The sequence below is a fragment of the Balearica regulorum genome, chromosome 2 (assembly GCF_011004875.1).
Source record: "Balearica regulorum gibbericeps isolate bBalReg1 chromosome 2, bBalReg1.pri, whole genome shotgun sequence".
Lineage (NCBI taxonomy): Eukaryota > Metazoa > Chordata > Aves > Gruiformes > Gruidae > Balearica > Balearica regulorum.
In genome coordinates this window covers 133,813,689-133,837,685 of record NC_046185.1, presented here as the reverse complement: position 1 = coordinate 133,837,685, position 23,997 = coordinate 133,813,689, and positions in this window count along the sequence as shown.

The window sequence follows — 23,997 nt, the reverse complement described above, 5'->3', positions numbered from 1 at the left end:
TAATGCATAGTTTTCTATCTTTTTACAGCTCCGAATCACAGGAACAGTATTTTCAAAAGTCGTGTTATGCATCTATCTGATTATTCCATTGTCTTTTAACTGGTCTCTTTACCCCAGGAGTATGAAGTATGCTGGTTTAAACTGAATTGCCAAGTATCTGCTATTTTCCTCCATATGATCAGCACTGCTGGGCTTTAGTATTACCATGCTTTGTCAATGTTAATATAATGGCAAATGATGAAGATGCCCTTTTGGCAGGAAACATTGCTAGCCCTTAATAATAAACAATTTCTGCACCTCAAATTGCTGCTATACATGAGCAAGTTTAGTCAACCCCTGAAGAGAACCTGTACCTTCTCATTACAGGGCAGCAGTAGTGAGAAAGCAATTCACCAAGCCATAGGGTTGGCAATCACCCATATTTTCTGCTATGAGTAAATAACTCCAATTGATTTAATCATAAAAGAATAACAGGAAAACTACATTGATTTCCAAATCCCTAATGTGAACATCAGAATATATTGACTAAGTTGCATGTAAAAAGGTTGTATCCATTTGTATGAACTGAAGAAATATCAATATTTGATCATTACTCTAACAAAAAATATGACAATTTGCAGTCATCTCAAAATGCACTGAGGTAGCATTATGCAGTGCTATGGTTCAGTTTACAGGGGTGAAAGTGATAATACTCTGTAGTATTCATAGGCTAAGAAGAGAAAATTCCATATTTTCAGACAAATGCACCTCCTATTAATTGTGATCAGCTACTTACATAATCCTATAGCACTGGTAAATACTACAGCATTGTTTTTATTAAAGAAATCAACTAGCAATAAAAGACTCACTGTTAGTCCTGCAACTGTGCTCACCACAGCAGGTGATCAGTGCTAGCCAAACCAAACTGCATCAAAACAGTAAAATAAGAATATAACTGGGTTTTGGTTTTTGGTTGTTTGTTGTTTTTTTTTTTTTTTTAAATCTAATATTTTCCTGGTGGAGATGCTGAAACAATGATATTTCAGCTCATATAATACCCTAAATTGATCTTAATTTGCAGTGAAAGACTCAAGATCAAAATCTGCTTAAAAGTGCTAAGAAACTGATACCACCTTGACAAGACTAACCAGTCTATTTAATTTCTTCTGTTGTTTTTCTTTTTCTTTTTCTTTTTTAAATTTAGGGTGGGTGTCAGGGCTGTAGTGCTTTTTAGTGTCACTTCTTATCAACTGGAAGTGAGAAGAGCAAGATGTCTGTGGCCAGTCAGTTCTTAGCAGACAATTGTTAGAGAAGGAATGCTAAGCTGCACAGAAGGTGACATTTTTTCCCGTTTAAGCCAACAGAAATTTTGCTCTTTCCTTCAAAGACAAGTTTCACCTGGAAATATCAATTGAAAATCCTACAAAACACTAGTGATGTAGTGAGCTGGTGCAGGATCTTTTTTAGTGGAAATTTGCCTCGTATCTATAGGAGTCTGGCAACACGTGCTTGAATCTACGGCTATTGCAACCCAAATCATTTCCCCCTTGGTGGAAGCAAGGTTGAAGTCACACACAGGGGCACCATGCAGAGCATCCAACATGCAAAGTAGAGCCAATGTCCTCCAGCAGCTAGCACTGTACGCATGCCTGGGACCAGTGGCCAAAGCAAACTCCATTGCCAGTAAAGCTATGAGGCAGACATGAGGTCCTGGATTCAGTGGCCTGCAGCAAATCAAACCCTACTCCTTCCTGCTACGTATTTCACCAGTTAGCAGTGTAGACATTTGCACATATCTTCTTTACGATCTGTTACAGCTTTGCTGGGGATTTTAAACATCACTCCAGAGCACAGGAACACTCAAGTGTAGCTAGAGGAAATAACAAGATGTAACGGTGCACTTAAGGACACAAAATAGCCAGCAGAAGTTGTTCCAAAATCCAAAGTTTCTGTCCTTTAGGAATCATCAGAGAAAATGTTCCTCTACTACCAGAATTAGCAGCTTGCTCTGCTGGACAAAATTTGCTGAAAGTAGATAAACAAATTTCAGGAGCAACTTGACACTATAGCTAACCTAACACAAAAGTCCCTTGGAGGAGGGTTGTGAAATAGGAAAAAAACAAATGGGGAAAATAACCACTCAAGCTGTTTGGCACAGAAAACCAAATACAGGACAGCTAAAAGTTCTGAGAAATGAAGACAGCAAAGTTATGTGAATTGGCCCAATATGTATGTGAGTCCAATCGTCTGGAAAATGGCAAGTTCAGTTAGAACTCAGATTCGAAGCCCTTGAAGTCACTGGAAAGATTCTCATTGATTTCATTGACTTTGAATTAATTTGAAAAAACTTTGTTCAACAAAAAATTGTTGTAACATTAAATAGGAACTGCAGTATCCAACATGTTGGGTGTCTTTTAGCTGGAGCATTGCAAGTACCTGTCATACATTGTGTCATTCTTAAAACTGTTGAGATGTATGATTTTTCATAAATAGATCTTCAAAACATCTGGACTTTATAAACTTTTTCAAGTATAATTGGTAGCTATAGGTGTGTTCATGAACAGGAGAAGATTTTGTATCACAGTTCTGTAGGAGAACAAAATGATCATTGCTTCAGTCAGCAATATTCAAACTGCAATTGTGTTTATGATGGTGGTGTAGCAACACACTCCCATTCGGTGCTACATGTGGATGCGTGTGCGATGGGCTATAGGACGGTGAACTGATTATACCTTAATTGTGAGCAATGTATTCATTTTTTTCCAATGTTTTATAGAAAATTTTGTGATTGTGATTTGGAATATTATGAAGAAGGTTGTAGCCTAAAGACACGTTTTCTTTAATGCAGTAAATAGACACCCAAAAAGCTGTAAAATCAAGAAATCTCTGTTATTCACTATAGATGATGAAAATCTCTTGTTTCAGTGCTGCTTAATATTCTATATGTAGATAGTCTTGAGCAATACATAATTATTATATTAATTTTGATGACTAATAGCAACTTAAAAGACACATTAGATATGCTAACCTGTCATCTTTAGATGTAGGAATTGAACAGAGTATATAATTCATGGGAGGTGTGCATTGAGAATTAATTAATAGTAACCCTAATAATTCTTTTTGCTATGGCTATGCTAATCTTAGCAAACTGAAGCCTTTACCTTTTTAGCTGATTTCTTCAGGGGAGCCATTCATGTGAAATCCAGTTTTGGTCCTTCATCCCTGAAATTCATCTGAGTTTGGGGCAGAGTCTTATGACAGGTAAGTCATGACAGTTCTCCACCAGTCATTTGAGAGGTAACAGCTTTCTCTCTCTCTTGCCTTCTCTCTAACTTCAAACATAACTTTGTTTACTATGTGTTAAGATGGTTACATCCTCAATTGGTTATAGAAAGTAAAGATTATGGAATTTAATTGATAGAGCCAGTGTAAATTTCAGTTTTCATTTAAAAATCTCATTTAAATTGCAGTATAAACCCAGATTTATGAAAAACATGGAAGGGAGACAACTTTTCAACTTTCAATAGAGAAACTGAAAAATGGATCATTGAGCTATTTCCTAAGTTCTCTATAGGGAATCATCTGGCAGAGATGGAGAATTTAGAATGAGAAAGACCTGCTGAAGCACTTATTTCATGTCCTGAAAGTAGAGCTCTCCAGAAGAGCATCAAAGTGCTTTGCCCAGCTAGGATCCACAGGGATGAGGTGCAAAAATTACAGAGAAAAGTGGTACAGTCAGCAGTGCTGTGGAGCTGTCGTGTTTTGTGGGAACCACAGGTAGTTGCAGCATGATGCTTAGCAAGAGCATGCAGCTGAACTGTGTGGAAATGGCTGCATAAAGCATCTGTATGCTCTGTGATACGAACCTATCACTGCTAGAAATAATGATTGCAATTATTTAATCTCCATATTTCCTAATGGATTTCTGCCTGGAAATACAGTAGCTCCTACACATGCACAGCAATCACTGCAGAATACCATTCCAGCTGAAATCACTCAGTCAGGGTGATTCCAGAGAAAGTCACTGCAGATATTTGTTACAGTCAGTGTTTGGACAGAACATTAGGACCATTAGAACAATTCATGGGTGTTTCCATGGTCAGTGCCATGGTGTGAAAGAGAGTGCCATTTCAGTTTGCCAATGACACAAAACATGAAGCAGCACTGTTGATTAATTATCTACAGAAGGGGCAAATGCTGTCCACTAAAGCTCCAAACTTTTTTTCTTAAATCCATTGCAAAGAAACCCAAAATAATTAAAAAAATCATCTGATGTCATGTCTGACTGCCATATTGAACCAGCACTGATTTAAAATTACAAGCTTCTTCAAAAAAAATGAAGCATTGAGAAAATATTTATCACAAAACCCTGTTGTAACTGGTACAGTATATCATCACATGCCAACTTCTTTTGGAAGTTGTGGTTTTTGTAGCCCAGCTTCTAATCCATTGGATATTAGGAAACTGGTGCTCCAGAGTCCTTTAAGATTTATATATGAAAAATACTTGGAAATGAAGTTTGATTGATCGCTTACTAGACACAAATTCAAATTTTTGAAAAACAAACCTACTTACTTACATTTAAGTGCCACAAAGCTATTATATATTTGGTTAAATAAGAGCAATAAAGAACCCTAAAGGACTGTAACACTAATTTCCATGTTTGTTGCACTGTTTTAGCACTGTCATAAACCTGTAATAGCTTTAACAGAAATACAATCTGCTGCAGCATATTTTATTTCCAATGTTAAAATAGGAAAGGCAAAACAGGCAGAGCAGGGTAAGTCTTCAATTTTTTTTCATGAGGTATTCTGAAATATCTGATCATTAATGCATTTCACATCCCCTTTTTAACTGAAACTATTTTGGCAGCTGGGACACCTCACATTTATTTCTTGGACTCCGGCTGTGGGAGCTAGAGCCGCAGGCTGCTGACCGGGCTCATTGCTGTGTCTCTGAGCCAGTCTTTTCCACATCCTGATGCTCAGCTTTTTCCAAATGAGAATTTGCTTTTTAATTAACAGGGAAATAAACAAAGGAGGCTGTTTGTTCTAGAACAAGGAGTGCCTGTTGGTCAGCGTCTTAGGACAGCTGGTGCAGGGTGGAGAAGAAAGAATTTAATATGGAATTGAGTTTGCTTTCAGATATTGATCTCTTGGTGAGTCCCTCCACAGGACAGCTGGCCACAGCAGAGCCCGTGGGCTGGCCTAGGGGAGCCACCTGACTTTGCTTTTGGCAGCATTTCCCACAGCGATGTGGAAACTGCAAGCTCTCCAGCGATCTGCTGCTCTGCGCGGTAGGACACGTCCCTTCTACTCTGCTATCAGGTGACATCTTCCCATGGTGAAGTGGCCACAGCCAGACCTGTGTTAGCATGCTCTACAGCAACCATTTTCAATCCAGCTTGTGAGCAGCAGAACATCTTAAAAAACTGCCAGGAGACATAACTCTGCAGGCAGTTACATTGACCTACACAAGACTGTTGCTTACCCTGCAGCATTGCAGCAATGTGGTGCCCCCAGGGGAACTGCAATAGCCAAAAGGAGCATGAAAGAGGGTAGTTTAACTACCTCTTCTGTCAGCTGATCCCAAAAATCCTCTAGGGATGTGCCAATAGCAGAAATTTTCCCAGGATAATTGCATCGTCCGAGAGCCTTATATTGTGCCAGAAAAAATTGTGGTTTATGTCCAGTTCAGATTTTTAGTATTCTCTATTCTATCAGTGAAAATTTCGCTCTAGGAACTTCACCTTCACTTTAGCACTTTTATCATGGAATCGTAGAATCATAGAATGTTTGGGGTTGGAAGGAATCTTAAAGATCACCTAGTTCCAACTCCCCAACTCCATTCTCTCTGCTAGAATGGGTTGCCCAAAGCCCCATCCAACCTGGCCTTGAACACTTCCAGGGAGGGGGCATCCACAACTCTGCTGGACAACCTGTTCCAGTGCCTCAACACCCTCAGAGAGAAGTATTTTTTCCTAATATCTAATCTAAATTGACCCTCCTTCAACTTAAACCCATTACCCCTTGTCCTATCACTCCATGCCCTTGTAAACAGCCCCTCTCCAGCTTTCTTGTAGGCCCTCTTCAGGTACTGGAAGGCTGCAATAAGGTCTCCCTGGAGCCTTCTCTTCTCCAGGCTGAACAACCCCAACTTTCTCAGCCCATCCCCATAGGAGAGGTGTTCCAGCCCTCTGATCAACTTCGTGGCCCTCCTCTGGACATGCTCCAACAGCTCCATGTCTTTCTTCTACTGAGGACCCCAGAGTTGGATGCAGTACTCCAGGTGAGGTCTGATGAGAGCAGAGGGTAGAATCACCTCCCTTGACCTGCTGGTCATGCTTCTTTTGATGCAGCCCAGGATACGTTTGGCATTGGCAGATCATGTTGAGCTCCTCTTCCACCAACACCCCCAAGTCCTTCTCCTCAGGGCTCTCAATCCATTCTTTGCCCAGCCTGTATTTGTGTTTGGAATTGCCCCAGCCCATGTGGAGGACCTTGCACTTGGCCTTGTTGAACTTCATGAAGTTCACACTGGCCCACCTCTGAAGCTTGTGAAGGTTCCTGTGGATGGCATCCCTTCCCTCCAGCGTGTCGACCGCACCACACAGCTTGGTGTTGTTGGCAGACTCAATCCAATCCCAGTGTCCATGTCACCAACAAAGATAATATTTAAGGGTGGCTCAAGCTCTCTTCTGGAACGGGTTGTTTATGTGGAGTAAAAACCAGCTTACCTGAATAAATACCCCATGTTTAAATTACATTTGAATGTGACTTCACAAATTTGAAACAGTTAAATTGGCTAATAGATAATCTCAGTATTTATTCCTTGGTGCAGTCTTGTGCTTCTGTTACCTCTCTGAGAACATTACATTGCCTGGAGAATTGAGATGTCACGTTCACCAAATTTGTTTAATAGCTACTCTAGTTACCACATGGGTGATAAACGGGCCACGTGTCCCCCAGGAGTGCGTTGGCTATGAGGCAGTGCAATACCAGCACTCTGTGGCGACAAAGCACTTGCTAAGGTTGCAGTAGTTCAGAAAAGGACTACAGTGGGTTTTTCTCAGCGCTGCCTGCCTTTCTTACCTCTTCACATCCCACTCTATCACAGCCGTGTCAGCAGAGAAGGAGAGTCATGTAAATGTGACCTCCAGGTTTATCATTTTAAACACAGCGGCACACTTACATTTATATAGTCCTGCAGTGCCAAAGCACTTATATTGCCGTAAAGACGGTTAGTCTAGAATAAATATTCCCACAAGTCAAATAAGCTAAACCAGTATAAAATATCTTGATGTTAGCATAACTGCATCTACTACTAGTCTTGATATAACACTTCCAAACAAATTATTTATGCTGGCACAAGATCTGTGCATTCCCAGGCCTTATTTTTCTTGAATACAGGACTTTGAGGGCAGGATATTCTTTGAATAACTGCAACGCACTGAAAAACAAATGGCAAGCTCAAAACAAGAGAGGGGTGGTAAATGTAAAATGCATGTGTGGCTTCCGTAAGCGGTAACAGTTTGAAGAAGCAATCTTTAGCAGACTTATTATTAGCTGGTAGGCTATTGAATAGAATCTCTTTACACAAGCCATTTAAATGACACTTAAACTAAGTGAAAAAACAAAAAAATGAGTGAAACCCCCCTCAGTTTACAAAGCTTCTAAGGGCAAATTTTCACTGTACTAGTCATAATCATGAGTAACTGCAAATGTAAGATAATTCATACAAATTCAATACAAATAATCTTCCTTTGGGAAAAAAGTGCTGGTCTGAGTAAACTTGATTTGAAAATGTTTTCCCTCACTTTGCTTCTATCCTACATTCAATTTTCTGCTATAGACAATACAACATGAGGGCTTGTCTAGCAGAGTTACTTATTTTTAAATAACTCAGATCAAGTAGAGTCTCTTTAATTTGAGAGGCAAGTGACTGGATCCCTTTCTGTTTATGTGATTGCGCTGCTTTTCCTCCTACATGCTGTCTTCCCAAGTTGTAAAAATTCATTCATGGCAGGGAACGCAGTAGCCTTACCTGTCTTTAATTTATGCAGCATTTTAAATCGTACCATCATTGCAGGTGTGGCTAGGCTTTTGTTGAGGCTTCTTGAAAAAAAAAATAAAAAATTCTGATCTACCTGCTTGAATCTGTCAAGAGCCCATTTGTATGCACGCAGCTAATGTGCTAGAAATAAAAGCCGCAACCTGTCAAATAAACTCCTGCACCTGTATGAAGCAGTTAAATTGTTCCATCTACCATTATTCTCAGAGATCAAAGGGCCCTCACTGTGAGGGGCTCTGAAGAAATAAAGAAAATGATAGACCTACTTGTCCTTGAGCTAAAAAAGAAGGGGTGGGGGAAAGAAAGAAAAGTGGACTAGTTCAACTACCTGAAGGAGCTTTTGTTTGGTATAGGCACAACATGAACGCATTCTTTCACATTAAGACCCAAGAGGAAGAAATTCATTCACCCTCATTATAGTGATGTAGCTGTGGCATTGATGTGTTTTTAACCTTGAATAATTGTTGTCTCTAAAGCTCCAAACAAGTTTTATCCTGTCCACAGGTCAGTTTTGTTACAAAGGCCAATTAGTGGTGCTACCTTAGCCTGCAGCAAAAAGCCAAGTAATGGTGGGGCATGCCCCATCCAGAGGTGATGAATAGCCTGTAGAGCTATAATTTGAGAAGGGGGGAGGGGGGCTTTGAAGCATTTACCTTACATGGAACTCCATTGTCACTGCAGGCTGTTTGATCTTTAAATAATTTACTTAATGATCTCACCATGGGAGCAATTGGCAGAGCAAGATTAGGTTGTAAGGGCCTAATGGACATGGGAAAACTTAAAATTACTAGAGGAGAGGTATGTACAGGACTGAATTTTTTTCTGTGTAGATTCATGATTTATATGGGGAGGGGGGAAGCTATAAATTATAGTATTTGCTTGATGTGTTCTGGCAGAGGAAACAAGAAGAAATTCTGCGTTTAGTGAATGTTTCAGGGAATTTTAATCCTTACTCTTTTAATCTTTGTGGTTTTGTTTTGTTTCTTAAAAAAAGGAGGCCGATGGAAATTATTGTTTTATAATAGATTAATAGGTCAGCAATAAAAACCTTTGGCCACTGTGAATAGGCTGTTGTTAAAAGGTTATGGTTAGCATAATTTTTCATAAATAAAGTGTTGGAAAGTCTGGGGCTGAGGCTTGTGAATGGGAAAAGTGTAGCATGACCCCTTTTACTCAGTAAATATTGTAAAATATGAATTATTAGCTCACTTTGTAATTGCCCACAAAAACTATGCACCATTTTCTGGATATAGAATTTGGGATATTCTACAGTATCCTGAAGATATAACATTAGTTACGAAGGCACCCTTTAATTACTTGCAGATAACAATTGCTGTGTTCCTGTGGTATTACACTCATTTGCATGGGGAATACTAAAAGTACAAAAGAAAAGTTAATTAGACCTACATTTTAATATAGACCACTATATAATCATTTAATATCTGCCTTTGCAGATGGATACCTTTATGTGAAACCAAAAGCATTAGGAAAAGTTTGAGATTTATCCGCCTAACACATGCAGTTTCTAAAGCTCTCTATTTTAGATCATTAAGGCCAAGCATTTAAAATGTCTATATAAATGCAAATAAAAAGGGCAACAGTCTTATCTGCTTTGTACATATGAATAGCTTTATAAAAGTTCTTACAAGATGAGCGGTTTCTGGCCCTCAATCAGGAAGCAAGTGACACAGTATCTCTTACTGCTTTGGATTCATATGTGAATTTAGAACATTACCTTTATTACTAAAGGTGATCCAACCTCTTTTGAGAAATTTTGAAACTTCATTTCTTCAAGGTTCCTTCACTTTCAGTTGTTCTTTCCCTTTTTTCAGTCCTCTCCTTCCTCTTCCAGACCTTACACTGAAAACAGAAAAAGGGGTAGGGCTCAATAAAGTGCAGTGGACTACAATGAGGAAAGGTGACTTGTGAGGAGGGCGGAAAACAAGAAAACCACCCCACCCCTGCAATTTTTCAAAAATATTTCCGAGAAACAACATTTACTGCAATAAGTTCTGCAATAAGAGGATTCTACTGGGGGAGAGTGGGAGTGTTTTTGACAGATATAAAGCTGTTGCCTGATGCAATTCTTTGGCATGTGCCTTCACTGCAGATCTAAGCTGTGCCCTTACCAGTGTTTAATTAAAATTGGGGTCTTCATGGTAGTAACTCTGGAAGCTTGTTATTGAGAAAAATGTTAAAACCTCAGGGTGTAAGATGCCAAGGACAAGTCTGATGATAGTCCCTGTCCGTCTGCTTCTACTGCGAGAGCTATGGACTTCTTGGTTGACTTCTTGGTTGATCCTTCATTTTTGAATTTTAGAAGAAGAACAGTCTGACAAATATGTTGGTAGAGTTGAGGACATCTCAACAACAGTGAAAGCATAGGAGCTGGAACAAGTCATGGAACAAGTCCATCAGGACAGTCCTGCCCCAAAACTACACACATTTCAAGTGGGTTTGGAGGAAAAGAAACATTGGAATTGGTGCCACAGCTAAGTGAGAAAAGTAGGGTTTGTTAATTTACAAGCAAAATTGCAGCATTGGTGGAAATGTATTTTACACTGTTGACTTCAGTCACTGACATTGGAAAATACATGATCTTTAGGTATGATAGGTTTACCTTTTTTTTAAGTTGCAGACTCAACTGATGATAGTCTAAATATGTCAATTTTATGGTCCCCTCTTCTATTTCATTCATTACATATTTGATCTAAGATACAGTCCAAGCCAGAGGTAAAAAATATAGCTAGAATTAACAATTAATTCAAAGTAATATTTAACAGATTAGTACTAATTAATTGTTCTAAAACTGGAATTATGAGTTTTGCAAGCATGAAAATGCAATTTTTAAATTAATCTATGCATTTCTAAGGTATTTAAATTATGTATGGTGTTAAGTCAAATTTCTTAAGCTGCTCTGACACATCAAGATTATTATGACCTCAGTGATCCCTGTCCCACTCTCCCAAGTACACAACCAAACTTTTCCCTGTTAAAAGAGCTAAATAAATGTTAAATACTTATGAAACTTTTTGAGCAGTAATGGATAGGTGTCCTGAGTTGAAATAAAAACTTGCTAAGCAGAAAAAAGGACTGGTAACTTAAAAGGAATGGTCGAAGAAACAATATTCTTGCCTCATATGAGGTCATGAGAATGGTTAGAATTCATATTGGATGGAAGTAGATAAATATATCACTGTTTAGTGCTGCTGCGACATGAACATAAAGTCATGAATACAAACTCAGTATGCTCTTTCATTGTCAGAAGAAAGGGAATAAAAGGGAAAGAGCAAATAGTGTAGAGTGTCCAAAGCATATCCAAACATGGAGGGAGCAGGGGTGAAGGAAGTAGAAGAGGACGTTGGCCAGCTGCTGTGTTTTTGACAGGGAGGAGACTGCACACTGCAGCACAAATGCTATCCCCAGCCCCCAGAGCTGGCACAGTTCACCTGCAGATATATACCTTGGAAGGAGTTGAAGCAAACAGAAGACTGCTCCATACAGAGCTCTTTATTTGTTGCCAGACTAATAACAAATAACACAGATGCTTGGGAAGAACAGATACCTTCCAGCAGAGCACACCACAGAATGGTCCATACAGTATCTCAGCTTTGGGGAGAAACCCAAAAGCATGATACATCAGCAAACATGTGCACCAAAACCTCTCTGTGCTGCACCGGGTACATGACTGATTTCTGGTGGTGAAGCTGTCCCTGAAATCCTCCCCCTCCACAGCAAATGCAGAAAAGTCTGGTAGAGATGGCTTAAACAGCAGCTCAGATATCCCTTTTCCACGCTAGTCTGGCACTTTTCTGTGTGGTTGTCTGCAGGCATCGTAAATGAAAGGATTTAGAGGACTGTCCTGTTTCAGTGCAGGAGGTCGTGGTCAGAAGAGCAGAAGTCCTGCTGCAGTAGTAGGTTTTGAGCAGGAAAACACAAGACAAGCTTGCATCCTTCAATTCCTTTTTCTTTCCTTCCCCATATTGTGACATTTGATCCAGGCACCGTGGAGGGCATGACTCTATATCCATCCTGAACATAAAGTCAGGACATAAATCTGTGAAAGTTAGGTAGATCTAAGTTTCAGTTACTTTATGTTGTTAATGGGGAAAAAAAGATTAAAAGTATCAAAATCAAAAAGATGCTTTTGGAGAATATGTTTTTTAACCTGTCCATTCACTGATATTCCAAGAATTTCCAATGAATATGGACAATCAGGAAGAGACTCTTGTTTTTCTCTTCCGAGGAAAAATATTGAATCTTGGTACATTGAATCTATCTATCTATCTATCTATCTATATACACACACCTGTAATGTACAAATAAAAGGCTGAAGGATCACAGTGTAAGGGAATTCTGGGTAAACACAAACACTTGTTGATACAAGACTGGGACACAAAGTCTCGTGTGCATCAACTGATAAACTCTCCTTGAAACAAGTAGGGGTTTTGCAAACTTATACGTAGTTGCCAAGCCTTGCATGGAGCCGGGTGACATTTTATTCAGTTTAGCTAATGAGATGTTTGCCTATGTGCAAAAAATGTATTCATGGTAAACTGCCTCTTTAAATAGTTGTGTGGTTTTAGTAATAATGAGAGGCATCACCAGACAGCCTTCATGGCTGATATCCTCTGGATTTTGAAAGAAGGCAGTCTGGTAAGCTTAACAAACACTAACAAACCCCGACAGCATACCTGGGGTGGAAGATTTCCTCCAGGGGCAAAAAGGGTAGATCAGACTCAATAGATCAGCCGCCATTTGGCCTCTTCACTGAATCTGCCAATTAGTGCAGAGCATTATGGCATGTTTGTGTTGTGGCAGCTAGAGAAAGAGACCTGCCAAACTCATTCTATACAGAACCCCAAACATCCATTAGATGCAAGATGCTTTTCATCCTGATGAGTTGGCTTCAGTTCAAACTAATGGCCAACTGATGAGAAAGTTCATTAACTCTGAAGCATTCAGTCCCTCAGGAGGTGTAAACTAAAAAGTGGGGTCCTACAGATATACACAACATAACAAAAATGATGTTAAAATATTGAAATTACAAAGCCAAACATTTTAATGATAGAATTAAATTTACTCTTCAAATTTTCATGTTGTCTCCTTTTGCACACGCACTATAATACAGTCTTTAATTACAGTCTGTCGTTTCTGGTTTTTCTCACGTGTATCGGAAGGCCACAAATCCTCAGAATCAACCTCTTCCATTGAAAGGGATAAGTGAATGAGACATAGCTCTCTATTATTAAAGATCCATGTTCTTCCATTGCTGGATATCTAGTTTATGGTATCAGTGGAAAAGACACTGTATGGAAGCTGAAGATATGCAGATGTGTAGATAACCATGTGATTTCCATTAAAACGGAAGGCATTTACTGCAGACATGCACAAATAGAAAAAGAAAGCCCATGGATATATGGGTTTTTCTCCTTTTCTTCACATCTGTTTATTACCAGATACCGAGGAACACCTGCTTAAGTTCACTTGCTTTTCAGTTGTGTTTCTCCACTGCTGTACACCCATTTATTTTGGAGTGTAACTGTTAGGTGGGTCCGAGAGAAACCAGAATCCTAAAAACAACCATTCCTTTTGGAAACCCTTGTAAATAAAGGTGGTAAATAAAACAATCTTTACAGACAGCAGATGGCAATTCTGTGCCTATGTCTGTTTGCTTTATCAGGAGGTTCAAGGGCTTGAACAATGCACCACAGAGTTAGGCAACTCTCTTTGGTCAACAAATGCTCCCTGGCCTTAATGAATCGGTCCTTTAGTGCTAGGTTTAAGATGAAATAAATCCTTTCTACTCTGATGTGGATGTAGATGTCAAGTGCTACTTATCCAAAACACAAAGAGGGTGTGCACAGTCTCGGGGCACAGGCAGCACAGCAGACAGCATCCATGCATTCGAGTCACAGGAAAAGGCAGAAGAAAAGAAGAGTGGGATGAAAAAGGAGGAGCAGGTCATCAAGTTACTGGGCCACCCCAGGCCACCCCATGGCCTCCCGGCAGCCCTGGGACTGCCCGTCCCAGATAGGGCTCACCCCACCAGATCTTTCCTCTGCCCCAGGAGATGCAAACTCTACACGTGCATTTCTAAACTCATAAACTTAACTGAAATACACTCACTTCATAGACCTTCTCTGCCATGCAAATATGCCATTCCTTGACCTTTGGTTTGTCTCCATCTCTATTTTCATATGTATACATTTTTTGCTGTATCAGTGAACCATATTTTCATGTTATTTGACAAAACACAAAGTGTAGTCCTCAGTCACTAGACACATGAAAGCTTTGTTTGTCAGCTTTAAGGGATGTTTGTAGAGTTTATCAAGGAAAGCTGAAGGTTATTAGAAATCAAAGATGAATGTCCTTTTCTCTCATTAAGGTCTACCAAACCATGACAAGGATTTTGTCAAGAGTGACACACTGGATGTTTCTAAATTCAGGCTTATTTATATTTGTCAACCGTCTACCAGGGAGTTAGTAATTTCTGGGTTTGATTTCTCAGAAATTATTTTTTATATTTTAAAAATATATATTTAAAAAAATATTTTTGTTAGGTTAAATAAAATCTTGACAGATTAATAAGGCAAATATTCTCTGATTTGTGTGCTTGTGGATGGGCATTGTTAGACATAGTAGAGTCCTGACCTGCAGAAAGTATGATGATGCTGTTCTATATTCTTCTTTCCATCCTGATTTGATTCCAGCCCATACGAAGCTGATTTTGTACAGCTCAGCATTTTTTACATCTTCCTGTCTTTTGCTTCTTGCTAGATCTCCACACAATGAATTTTTTTTTTCTATCTATCTTGTTTGGCGTAAGAGATAAAGAATCTAAAGTGTTGCAAGTTTTGCATCACATTCATTATGACTGACTAATCTGAACTTTTATACTGATGTAAGAAGCGGCGCAGTGTGGGATGTACCCTCTTGTGGGCAAAGAGAATTTTACAGTCTTCCCTGGCATGTGCAGACTCCAGCTTGGTTTCATTTGGACTCTCTCAGTGATAAAAAAATCACACCAATATTCAGGGTTTAGGACAGCATTTTCAAACTGTGGTGTCTAAACCTGTGCACCCATTGAGCATTGCTGGAGGAATCCATACAAGGTCTTAAGAGCTGTGATGCACAGCACTGCAAGAGCTAAGGGGGCTATGAGGCTACTGGCCAAAAGCTTTTAGAAAACTATTTTATAGGGAGACCCTTGTATAGGAAGGGATGTTTGGTTGGGCATTAGACAGAGGGATGAAGCTGCTCAGAGGGGCTTCAGCTCCTCTGTTATTCCTGTCTCCCGATTGCAATACCCTGCCTGTACTCCCTAGCTCCACAGCCCTGTGGGGACCTAATCAGCCCACCAGCCAGCTTGGCACATTGTGCCGGATCTGCAGGTGTGAGAGAGACTGCTGCAGTTGGGTAGTGTGGGCTTTTCTCTGTTGGGACTGTGGCACATTGAACCCCAATCCCATTGCACAGAGCCCCAGCCCTGTCATGTCATGTCCCAACCCCATCACATTGAGTCCAAATCCCATTGCCTACAGACCCAGTGTTGTTGCACAGAGCCTCAGTCTCATCGTGTAGAGCCTCAACCCCATCTCATAGATCCCATCAGGTAACACCAAGCAGGAAGATGCTCTCTGTCCTGCGATCCAACACTGTGAGATGCTCCCCTAACCCTCGATGGGTGATAGGTGGTGCAATTCCCATGAGGGTCCTACCTGAGCTCTCGCATCACCCGGAGAATGAAGGGGTAGGCAAGTCCTTTTGTATCACACGGTAACTCCAGCTTCTGAAAAGCGGCCAAGTAGCATCATGGATCCTGCTCCACAGGCTTGTTTAGGCATCTACCTTGAACAACAGAATCTTTAAATGTTATACATTGTGCTCCAATATATACTTACCATGAGTTGTATTGTATTAAAAAAATCATTTGTATTTTTTATTCTATTATGTAACAAAAAGATTTTAAAATTGTGTTACAATTTAAAATGATACAAGGAAACACAGGGCATAGAGGGGTAGTTAAGTATAATTATATTTTCCAAATTCTACTAATCTGCCTTTCTAGATTAAATCATGCAATTAATACTATTTCCATAAGTTTTCTTTAATTTGCACTGGAACGGCTTATAATTTTATTTCTAAGCCACTAAACTCCATGATCTTAAACTAATCATCTCTCTTTGATTGAAGGTACCTTTTAACACATGAAAATATTTAGCTTCATTTCACAATCTTTGTAGTAAATCTAAGAGAAATAGATATGGAATATTAATCATGTTTGATTAAACACAGCTATACATTTTTTCATGAATTTAAATTTATGCTGCCATTATCTTTATTGAACTGAAGTATCAGTCTAAATAAAAACAACTCCAGTAAAGTACTTGTAATTTAACAAATTTGAACTAACACAAATAATATAAGATCTGTACATTTCAGTTCCTTCTCCTTTATAATTGCTTGCTCCTAACATAGCTAAAATCTCACAGAATCCCAGAATCACAGAGTGGATGAGTCTGGAAGGCATCTCTGGAGATCAGCTAGTCCAACTCGCTGCTGAGAGCAGGGTCAGCCAAAACAAGTTGCCAAGGACCATGCAGAGTTGGGTTTTAAATACCATTTTTGAAGGATGGAGACTCTACAACTTCTCTGGGCAACCTGTTCTGGTGTTCAATCACCATCACAGTAAAACTTTTAATCTTGTTTTTAAATGTAGTTTCCTTTATTTCAGCTGGCACCCACTGATTCCTATTGTGTCACTGAGCACCACTGAGAAGAGCCTGGCTCTGTCTTTACTCCCTCCCATCAGGTATTTATTGACATTGGTAAGATCCCCCCGAGTCTTTTCTTCTCCAGGCTGAACAGTCCCAGCTCTCTCAGCCTCTATCTATTTGACAGGTGCTCCAGTTCCTTCAGGGTCTATGAGGCCTTCGTTGAGCTCACTCCAGTTTGTCCATGTCTCTCTTGTATTGGTGATCCCAGTACTGGACAAAGCAGTCTGGATGTGTTTCACCAGTACTGAGTAGAGTGGAAGGATCATATCACTTGATCTGCTGGCAACACACTGCCTAACACAGCCTGCTTTGCTGCAGGAGCGCATTGCTGGTTCATGTTCAACTTAGTGTCCACCAGGACAGCCAGGTCCTTTTCTGCAGAGGTACTTAGCTGCTTGTCCCCCAGCATGTGCTGGTGACTGAGATTGGTTCTCTTCAGGTACAGGACTTTGCACTTCCTTTTGCTGAACTTCACCAGGTTTCTGTCAGACCGTTTCTTCCTTTCTGAATAGCAGCACACCTGTCTGGTGGATCAACCACTCCTCCCAGTTTTATATTATCTGCAGACTTGCTGAGGGTACACCCTGTACCATCGTCCAGGTGATCAATGAAGATGTTAAACAGTACTAGTGCCAGTATTGTCCCTGGTGCATGCACTACAGGAGAATGGTCTCCAGCTGGACTTTGTGCCACTGAGCACAACCCTGTGAGCCTAGCTGCTTAACTGGTCTCCAGACCTCCTCACTGTTCACTTATCTAGTCAGTACTTGAGTCGGAGCAAGAATTAGATGGAGGAGGTTCATGTTGAAGGGGTTGGTGACAAGGACCTGGCAGGTAGGTCAGCAACCATGGGACCCCTCTCTTCCAGAGACCAGAGGGGAATCTGAGATTTCTAAGTCTGCTACCAGAAAAAAGACAAATTATTTCTTTTTTGTCTTTTTGTCTCTGTTCCGCATACAAAATCAGGACTTCGGTTTGTATCGATTTCTTTTTCAGCCTGGTAACAAGTATACATGCACCATACTACCTGTCCCAGACAGGCAGCCATTACATGATGCGACATAATGGACTACCTGTTTTCTTCTAATTAGTTTTTATTTTAAACAATGGAAATAACACATTAATATCAATTTTATAAAGTGATGGCAATACCTAAATATTAACATGTTAGGAAATACATGCATTTAAATAATGCAGAGTTGTTCAGCATTATAAAATAAGAAACTCTGTGAAAAATCAGACTACAGGGATCTCAACTTGGACACTTTAAAATCAGAGACTTTATCCTGCATGAATATCTCTGTAGCTCAATTCCTCATTTGTAAAACAGAAAAAAAATTCAACTTGCCTCACAAGAGCACTGTGAGATAAATTCATTGTCATTTGTAAAGCACTCAAACATCACAGTGATGAGTACAACAAAAAAGAAAAACAGGAGAATATTAACAATTTGGTATTCAGAGCAAGGAGTGCAATAAACATGTCATAAGGCCACATGCTGAATAGAGATGAAATGTAATGCTGAATAGTGGCTTGTTAAGTGAGCATTGTCCATCCTGAATTCTGAAAAAGGCAGAAGGCCGGTGGCAAATACAATGTATCATCATATCATTAGTGATTGTGTTTTAGCGTGGAAATTAAAGTGGCCCAAATAAGGATTACACAGGAATCATGTAACTTTGAATGTTTAAGTTGGCAGCCTTGAACATATACAGTTACATTTACACTGTGCACATTAGCACACATAAATGTAACATCATTCTTAAAAAGACTGTCATTAATAATAATAAAAAAAACCAGGATCATGTTAAAAAACTCCAATCTTTCCAGGTTTCTGTAATTTTTTAGGAAATGTTAGGCTTAGAGGCGTTTTATTTTCTGCTTTGCATTGTGAATCTGATGTCATTTAAATACATAAGAGCCCTATTGTTCTGTCATTTATGCCCCGTGCACTTCTGCTTTTAGCATGATTAAACAAAAGAGACACATACCAAAGCTTTCTCGTTTGAATAATGCAACATCAATATTTTACATCTTGGGCTGCATTTCAATTTTTTCCTCAGCAAGGTGAATGCTTGAAAAGGAAGCAACCATTGCTTGCAAAAGTGTCAATTAAGTTACATTCTCCTCTTTTCCAAAAGAGATACGTGTCTCAAAAAATACACGTTATTGAGTAGTTGTCATTCTGCTATAAACCACTTCTCCAACTGATGTTCTTATTCTCCAGTAGCATAAAGCAAGCAATAATGTATTTACATAGCAATTCCATTCTTAACACTTTCAGTATGTTTTTCAGTGGGTGGATTGTGCTTTTACCTCCAGCAAGGAGAAGCAGCACTTTAGATGGAGGCACCTGAGTGTACCAAGACCACAACACATCATAGGGAGTGGAGGGGTTCAGTTGCATCTTCCACAAAGCACAGCTGCTCATGTTAGGGTTGGATTTGGCTACGGACCTGAAAGATTTTGGTTCTTCAATCTCCAGGAGTTAACATGATTTGGATCTTCGATAACAGCAGCATTTGGGTATGTTTCTTTCTTAATTGGGACCGGCTCTGCTGTCTGTAGAAGTGTTGCTGTTGTAAAGATACTCTCAACACCCATTTCACTAAGTGACCCAAGCCCTCCTCTTTAGCAAGAGCTATCTTCTGAGCAGCACACAGCTCCCTTGTGCTCTTTTACTTACCTTTGGAGGAGCTGCTTCCATGGATCTATCCATCTTCCCAAAGTAAGCATCTGCAGCTGGTTCCGCAACTGTGGCTCCATCATTTCCACCAGATGCATCCTTCTGTGATGTCTTCTGTGACCCCAGAAATAAAATGCTGACAGCTACACTCCGATCTCTTGCATTGCAGTTAATGCATCCTTATATCAGACTCATGGGCTGGTAGATATTTACCAGTATGTCAAAAAGGAGTTTCAGGGACATTAAGTGTGCTGAGATTAAAAAATTATTATCTTCCCAAATACTGGGCCAGTCTCAAACATACAAATCAGTGCCGGTCTGGTTTCCTTTTGAGAAATGCCATTAATTCCCATCAGACACATACCTTTATGTACACACAACAGTACCTGACAGGACGTGCCCTATAATATAACAACATTCTGCCACCGTTTTGCCTCCAAAGCCTGCAACGCTCCAGCCTGCAGCCAGCAGATTAGGTGCTTAATGCCACCGCAATTAAGTGACACTTCCCACATTTTTGCAACCGGACTCGAAAACAAGTAATCTTCTTGTTAAGTCTTCCCCCACTCAACATTAAACTTTTACACCTCTATTTTACAGTCCTTTTCCAGGATAATGAAATAACGCTATTTCTGTATGCTGGATCATTTCTTCATGTTACTCTAGTACTTTGTGCAGAAAGTTCATTATGATTTCTAATACTCTTTGGAAATTAAAGACTGTGGCAGGCCTATCTAAGTGATAAATTGGTGCTTGTTTGTCAAAGCTTAAAAATATGAAAGCAAAACTCACAAAATGACAATATAGTTTAGAGGAACAGAAACTATATAGGATGTAACTTTGTAATACGCAATTAATTCCATTTGGTTAATAATACAGTATTTGCAAAGATTCATTCCTACCTCTGTCATAAAGCACCTACAATTTTGGAACTGAACAGGCTCATTATTAGTATTTAGTGTTTAATATTTCATATTTAGCATTTAGTGTTTAGTATTTAATATTTAGTATTTAGGTTTTGTTATTCAGACACATTTATTCTTTATGCCAGAGAGGATAAGACTGGTTTCTGGCATATACATAAACAAATTCCCGTTGACTTTTTAGAAAGGTTCACAGAATACCACAAGGACCCATAAAATTCCCTTTCGTTGTCCAGGATCAACAGCTTTTTTTTTTTTTTTTTCCTCCCTTTTCCCCCCTCTTTCTTATTGTGTGCAGTTAACAGTAAAATAGAGACAAATACACAAATAAAAAATATATGTAACTATAACTTGTCAAATATGTCTGTCTCTTACTGCCTACCTGTCATGAGGCATTATCTTGATAAATATGTATATATACCAGAGACTGTATTTTATTACAGTTGGTTCTATTGTCAAAGTCTTTTGCATTACACAGCCAGAAATCCTTGAAGTTAAATGTCCAGTCTTTTGAAACTTAGAATAAAAGATGTTTAAATACTTTTCCATTTATTGAAGTGTTTTAACACCTCTCATATTACTCAGAGAAATGAATTGCTTGAGAATGAGGTTAATGCTCTACAAAAAATCTGCTTTTTAAAACCCTATAAGAGGGGTCAAAGACCAGGAAATGCTCTCACTATAATTCTCATTTTCAGCTGAATTGGCCATGGCAACTGCACTAAGAATGCAAGTTTGAATTTCATTATGTTCCAGAAACCTGTAACTTTGCATTATAATGACTCATGCAATAACAGAAGGAAATTGCAAGCATTTTTGATGTAGCATACTTTAATTTATAATTTAATAAAGTAGTATTTTAAGTTAAGTAGTTACTTTCAAATACAACAAAAAAATGTTCATTTGATAGCTACTAAATGCATCCCTTTACATTTTACCTGTAAAATGCTCTGTGTTTTGTGACAGGCTAAATGTATACCATACACAGGGAGCCAACATTTGTCTTTGTAATACCACAGCAGCCATAGCAATTTTAGCAGCATTCGTATTATTTTAAGCCGTCTCCATTGTCTTCTAAAGACCATAATTAGAAGCTGAAACTTAAGGCAACCAAACTCAATAAGCTCTCATTATGAACAAAAATATTCTACTGTTGCTCAACAAGTGACCGTATGTAGCCCAACATGATAATGCATTTTTCCTCAATTATGTCTCTATAGATCCAATATTAAGTCATTTCTCAAACAAAACTTTCATTAATTGCAATGGAAGTTTTGCCTGAGTGATGCTGCAGCACTAGCCTTTTAGATAATTCCTTTTGTTTAGCCATAACTGTTCTCTAAATGCTTCTTATAGCAAGTTTTTTGTTATGACGGCTTTCAAGAATACCCTTCATTTCGTGGGGAAATAACAAGGGAGCACGTCTTTAGTTAAGACTGTTGCCTTACAAGCAGCTTAAGCAACTGACTGAAAAACAGTAAATGCTCAGGAGTCGGAGGATGAGAATGAGATGATACTTTACAACTGTGGAGCAAAATTGAGTAGTTCTGGCATGCTTGGAGATGCATAGTATTGCTAGTGCTATGGGCAGATCCATCTGCACAACTACTTTTAACAGAATTGAGATTTAACATACCTTTTAAATTTCAAAGTACACTGCAAGGAAGTTGCAAAGGCTGAGCTTTTCCCCCAAAAAAGCTATGCAACTGCCGCTACACAGCTGCTCCTCTAACCGCAAGCTCGGAATAGCCTTCTGCTATTTCCAGCTCGGTGCGATGTTCAGAAGTTTTCCTCCGGCTGGAACGCTCCCAGGTTCTTGCAGGTGGTCTGCAGCAACCTAGTATCTCAGCCAGAAAAAATGACAGTGAGAGAAACAGAACTTAATTTCACCTGGAAATGCTGCAAACAACTTGTGTGTTTATTAAGGTTAGCTGGGCTTTGTAGCAGGTGTATTGTGCAAGCAAGAGAAAGCGCCTCGGGCTGGATCTGCAGAGTTTAGATGGAATGAAGTGCCTCGTCAAACCATCCCCTACATCCCACATGCCCGAGAGCGGTTTTAGCCTCAAGCCATGTCACTGCCAGCCCCACGTTTTGCTGAGAACATGTATCCTGTCAACACGCGTCCCCTCTAGTATTCTGTTCCCAGCCTAATGGTTATACCAAGTGTTTGCATGCCCAGAGTTGAAGGAGGCAAATGTGGCCTCCATCAGGGACACAGCAGGTAAAAGCAGCAAATTTGTCTGGGCGTAACACACCCCACCAGACACTCCTCTTAGGGACCTGCTATCCCCTCTTGGACATGTGGGCTCAGAGAACCTCTTGATGCTAAAAAGCAAAAAGGGCACATTTCAGCCTGACAGGTGCAGCCTATTTTCCCAATCCGGTGAGATTTATAGGGAAAAAGCAGAGCAGACAGTACCCTTAATCTCCCAGGTACAAATCACATATGCAACCTGAAAATAACAAAGGGCTAGTCCCGCTGCTCTTATTCGAAGGTGTTAAAAAGGCCTGGGGTATGTGATTACAGCCACTGAACCTCCTCCAAAAACCAGCTACAGGTAAAGAGAAGTATTTGTTGTGTGGGAATTTACTTTCTTTTCAGGGAGATTGAGGTTTAGACAATTTATGGCTGCTTAATAGAAACTATATCTAGGGAATCAAGTGGTCTGAAACCAGCCTTCTCTCTCCCCAAGGGGCATTTATGCAGTCCAAGAGATGCTTCGTTGTTAGGGAGAGATGATTTCTGGCTAGACGCTCTTGGGAAGAGCCTCACATCAGTGAAATAGGCTCCTGCTGTGGCACAGCACTTCCTCTCTTGTGTTCAGGGTACGCTGGCGGCAGCATTGATTTGTTAACCTTTGAGGAGATTAGCCTAATGGCCAATGCAGGGCAAAACTTATTTGTATTAAGAATAGTGTCTGGTACGGAGAATTAGTTGAAATTTGTATGTGGTCTAGTAACGTTGAAAATGAGTTCGTGCTTCAGAGCTTCTGAAAGGTATTTTTATTAGGATAAATTAAAGTTATAAATATCAGTATTACTTAAAATTATATTAACACAGTGTACCAATTCTTGGAGGTATGTAGGAAAAAAAGAGCAAATTTCAGCAACTCTAGGACAATCTGGCTTTCATTTATGAAAGCACGTTCAGCTCCCATGCTTTCTATTTTCATAGTGATGATTTTGCACAAGATCGAACGATATCTTCCTTTCAATTTTTCTTTCAAAATACCCTTATCCCTTGGAAACAGAACAGAAAGTGAAGTAGTAAAGCTGATGCTAGTGCTTTTCTCTCTTTGACTTGATCTCCGAGAATGTCAGTGAGAATGATAAAGAATTGTGAATGCACGTGAAACTGTGAAAGAGTGGCACCAAACACGGTGCCTTAGCATTTTCCGTGGGAAACTTGAAGCAGAGGTATCTACTGGGTTTCTGATTTGCAGCCATCCTCTGGCCTTGTGTTTGTTAAGTGCTGGAAAGAAAAAAAAAACCTAGCCGGAGAATCAAAGGCAGAAAGATATTCTGTAAAGTGGCAATATCTAAAAGCCTGATGTTGTAA